Source organism: Rhinopithecus roxellana, chromosome 16 (assembly GCF_007565055.1).
Source record: "Rhinopithecus roxellana isolate Shanxi Qingling chromosome 16, ASM756505v1, whole genome shotgun sequence".
Lineage (NCBI taxonomy): Eukaryota > Metazoa > Chordata > Mammalia > Primates > Cercopithecidae > Rhinopithecus > Rhinopithecus roxellana.
The window spans coordinates 35,071,599-35,076,703 of NC_044564.1; the positions used below are offsets into that span (position 1 = coordinate 35,071,599).

General features: G+C 39.7%; 1 pseudogene; it reads right to left on the reverse strand.

The window, feature by feature from the left end:
* Positions 1–3,408: 3,408 nt before the first annotated feature.
* Positions 3,409–4,149, reverse strand: LOC104673698 (annotated as a pseudogene).
* Positions 4,150–5,105: the final 956 nt, after the last annotated feature.

Here is a 5,105-nt window from a genome sequence, read left to right on the forward strand (position 1 = left end):
CTTGCCTCGGCCTACCAAAGTGCTGGAATTATAGGAGTGAGCCACTGCACCCGGCTGTCTTTCCATTTTTTTGGTATCCTCTTCAATTTTTTTCATCAGTGCTTTGTATTCCTTATAGAGGTCTTTTGCTTCCTTGGTTAAATTTATACCCAGGTATTTTATTTCATTTTATAGCTGTCATAAATTGGATTGCCTTCTTGATTTCTTTATCAACTATTTAATTTTTCATATATAGGAGCACCACTGATTTTTGTATATTAATTTTTTATCTTACAACTGTACTAAATTTGTTTATCAGTGCGAAGTTTTTTGGTAGAATCTTTAGGTTTTTCTATATGTAAAATCATGGTGTCTTTAAACAGGAACAATCTGATTTTCTCCTTTCCCACTTGGATGCCCTTTATTTCTTTTTCTTGCCTTATTGCTCTGGCTAGGACTTCCAGTACTATGTTGAATAACAGTGATCAAAGTGAGCAACTTTGTCTTTTATTTTTATTTTTATTTTTTTTTGAGATAGAGTCTCACTCTGTCACCCAGGCTGGAGTGCAGTGGCCCAATCTCAGCTCACTGCAACCTCTGCCTCCTGGGTTCAAGCAATTCTTGTGCCTCAGCCTCCCAAGCAGCTGGGACTACAGGTGCACCAGCACACCTGGCTAATTTTTTGTATTTTTAGTAGAGACAGGATTTCACCATGTTGGCCAGGCTGGTCTCAAACTCCTGGGCTCAAGTGATCTGCCTGCCTCAGCCTCCTAAAGTGCTGAGACTACAGGTGTGAGCCACTATGCCCGGCTGGCAACTTTGACTTGTTCCAATTCTTAGAGGAAAATCTTTTAGCTTTTCCTATTCAGTGAGATGTTAGCTGAGGGTTGCCTTATATACCCTTCATTATGCTGAGGTACTTTCTTTCTATACCTAATTTATTAAGCGTTTTAATCTTGAAGGGATGTTGTGTTTTATCAGAAGCTTGTTTTGCATCTATTGAGATGATAATATGCTTATTGTCCTTAATTCTATTGATGCAATATATAACATTTATTGATATGGATATGTTGAACCATTTTTCCTTTCCTGGAATACATTCCGTGTGATCACTGCATATTATCTTTTTGATATGTTATTGGATTTGGTTTGCTAGTATTTTGTTGAAGATGTTTGTGTCTGTGGTCATCAGAGATACTGGCCTGTAATTTTCTTTGTTTATTGTGTTGATTCTGGAATCAGGGTCATGCTGGCCTCATAGAATGAGTTAAGAAGAATTCTCTCTGCTTCAACATTTTGGAGTATAAGAAAAATTGGTATTAATCATTTAAAGGTTTGGCCGGGTGCAGTGGCTCACTCCTGTAATCCCAGCACTTTGGGAGGCTGAGAAGGGCAGATCACCTGAGGTCAGGAATTCAAGACCAGGCTGGCCAACATGGCAAAACCCCATCTCTTCTAAAAATACAAAAATACGCTGGGTGTGGTGGCATGCGCCTGTAGTCCCAGCTACTCAGGAAGCTGAGACAGGAGAATCACTTGAATCTGAGAGGCAGAGATTGCAGTGAGCTGGGACCACACCATTGCACTCAGACCTGGGCAACAGAGCAAGACTATGTTTCAAAAAAAAAAAAATTCTTTAAAGGTTTGGTAGAACTCAGCAGTAAAGCCATCTGGTCCTGGACTTTTCTTTGTTGAAATACTTTTTATTAGTGATTCAATCTCATTACTTGTTATTGATTTGTTCGGGTTTTCTATTTCTTCTCGGTAGGTTGTATGTGTGCAGGAATTTATCCATTTCCTCTAGGCTTTCTAATTTATTGGCACATCATTGTGCATAGTTGTCGCTAATGAGTCTTTGTATTTCTGTGGTATCCATTACAATATCTTCATTTTTGGCTTTTGATTTTATGTATTTGGATCTTCTCTCTTTTTTTCTTAGTCTAATATTTTATTGATTTTGGTTATCTTTTCAAAAATCAAACTTTTTGTTTCATTTGTCTTTTGTGTGTGTGTGTGTGTGTGTGTGTGTGTGTGTGTTTTGTCTCCATTTTGTTTATTTCTGCTCTGTTCTTTATTATTTCTTTCCTTCTACTAATTTGGGGTTTGGTTATTTCTTTCCTTCTACTAATTTTGGGTTCTTGCTTTTCTAGTTCCTTGAGGTGCCATTAGGTGGTTTATTAGAAATCTTAGAAATCTTTCTAGTTTTTAGATGTAGGCATTACTGCTATAAACTTGCCTCTTAATACTGCTTTTGCTGGGTCCCATAAGGTTTTCTTTTGTTTGTTTGATTTTTGTTTTTTTTGTTTTGTTTTGTTTTTTGAGATGGAATCTTGCTCTGTTACCTAGGCTAGAGTGCAGTGGCATAATCTCGGTTCACTGCAACCTCCGCCTCCCAGGTTCAAGCAATTCTCCTGCCTCAGCCTCCCAAGTAGCTGGAATTACCAGCACCTGCCACCACACCTGGCTAAATTTTGTGTGTGTGTTTTTAGTAGAGATGGGGTTTCACCGTGTTAGCCAGGCTGGTCTCGAACTCCTAACCCCGTGATCCGCCTGCAACAAACTCCCAAAGTGAGGGATTACAGGTGTTAGCCACTGTGTGCAGCCAAGTTTTGATATGTTGCTTGCCTGCCTGCTGCCTGCCTTTCTTTCCTTCCTTCTTTCTTTCTTTCTTTCTTTCTTTCTTTCTTTCTTTCTTTCTTTCTTTCCTTTCTTTTCTTCTTTCTTTCCTTTTCTTCTTTCTTACCTTCCTTCACTTCCCCTTCCTTCCTTCCTTCTTTCCTTCCTTTTTTCTTCTTTTTCTTTCTTTTATTTTCTTTCTTTCTTTCTTTTTCTTTCTCTTTCTTCTTTTTCTTTCTTTCTTCTTTCTTTCTTTCTCTCTCTCTCTCTTTCTTTCTTTCTTTTTCTTTCTTTCTTTCTTTCTTTCGTTTTTGACTTGAAAAGCTTTGTTAAAGCAAATTTGCACCAGTTTACAAAGCTTCCTGAAGTATTTTAACATGCTATCCACTAAAACTATGCCTTAAAAGTTAGCTTTTCTAAAAAAACACATGTTCATCTTCACAAGGGCAATTTCATGTATTAAACTGTGTTTAGTTTTAAAAGAGCGATATTCCTCAAAATAAACTATATAAAAAAGATTAATAGTCCTTCTCATTTATTTCCCCTAAGTTCCATGCCTTTCTGAAGAGGCAGATGTCTTATGCTCAGAATCCCTTCCTGAGCCACCCATCCCCCCAAAAGAATCCCTTTATCATGAACTTGTCTTCTGCTGCCACACAATAGTCAATCTGATTTTATCCACGACTGGATTTCTATATACATATCCCCATTTTCTATGACCTAACTTTCCCTCTCTTCATTTATGTAGTTTTCTATCATCAATGAAAAGTCAAGAGAGATGTGAGTCTGATCTTATTTGTTACTCAAAAAATCTTATTTCTGACTGGATTCAGATTTGGAAGCAGAAGCTCACAGCCAGGAAAGTCTGAGTCTCTTGGCAGTTTGTTCCTGGGGCTTCTCTTTAGCCTCCTTCATACTCTTGGACGGAAGTTTAGCATATTCTGCAGCCTCTTCCTTATTTTTCTTAGTACGCTGCTTCTTCAGAGCAATACACCACCGTTTGTGCTGCAGGACACGTGGAGTAACAAGATGCTGAATCTTGGGTGCTTTGATCCTAGGTTTCTCACTTTCTTTGTTTAAGGGCTTTCTTACAACATACTGGCAGACATCATTTTCTTTAGAGAGATTGAAAAGTTTGAAGATTCTGCTAGCTCTTTTGAGCCCCAGGTGACGAGACACCATAGTATCAGTCAGTCCAGGAATATCTTTTTCTCCTTTTTTTTACAATAACCAAGTTGAGAATGCTCAGATTGGCATCCACAATGCAACCACAAACTGATCTTCTTTCTTTCTTTCTCCAGTTCTCCTTGATCTGTAACAGGACCTTACTCAGTAGCAGGTGGACATGGCCATGGGTCATGACACCGTCCTTCATGAGGAAACCTAGTTTGTCATTCCCACTGCTGATTTGGACCACATAACCCTTCCATTCTTCACCCAGAGAGTCAGCAGCAACTTCTGTGGCCATAGGCTTCTCATAAAAAGTACAAAGTTTGTGTTCTTTTCAATGAGTTTCTGGCAGTCAGTGACTGGGAAGGAGATGCTCAGCTTCATCTTGAAGCAGCTGAATGCCTCTGAGGATCCATGGAAAAGAGTGATATGTTGTGTTTCCAGTTTTATTTGCTTCAAGGAATTGTTTTGATTTCCTGGTTAATTTCTTCTTCGATCCACCGGCCATTTGGGAGCATGTGGCTTAATTTTTATATATTTGTATAATTTTAAATGTTCCCCTTGTGGTTGATGCCTAGTTTTGTTACAGTGTGGTCAGATAAGATACCTGATATGATTTTTTTTTTTTTTGACACAGAGTCTTATGCTGTCACCCAGTGTTGGGAACAGGCCCCCAAATCTGGCTATAAACTGCCCCCAAAACTGGCCATAAACAAAATCTCTGCAGCACTGTGACATGTTTGTGATGGCCATGATGCCCACGCTGAAGGTTGTGGGTTTACCAAAATGAGGGCAAGGAACACCTGGCCCACCCAGGGTGGAAAACCACTTAAAGTGTTCCTAAGCCACAAACAATAGCATGAGTGATCTGTGCCTTAAGGACAGGTTCCTGCTGCAGATAACTAGCCAGACTCATCCCTTTGTTTTGGCCTATCCATTTGTTTCCCATTTTAGTTAATCTATAATCTATAGAAACAATGCTTATCACTGGCTTGCTGTCAATAAATATGTGGGTAAAACTCTGTTTGTGGCTCTCAGCTCTGAAGGCTGTCAGCCCCCTGATTTCCCACTCCACACCCTATATTTCTGTGTGTGTGTCTTTAATTCCTCTAGCGCCGCTGGATTAGGGTCTCCACAACTGAGCTGGTCTCTGCACCCAGGCTGCAGTGCAGTGGCATGATTTTGGCTCACTGAAACCTCTGCCTCTGGGGTTCAAGCAATTCTCCTGCCTCAGCCTCCTGAATAGCTGGGATTACAGGTGTATGCCACCATGCCCAGCTAATGTTTGTATTTTTTAGTAGAGATTGGATTTCACCATGTTGGCCAGGCTGGTCTTGAAC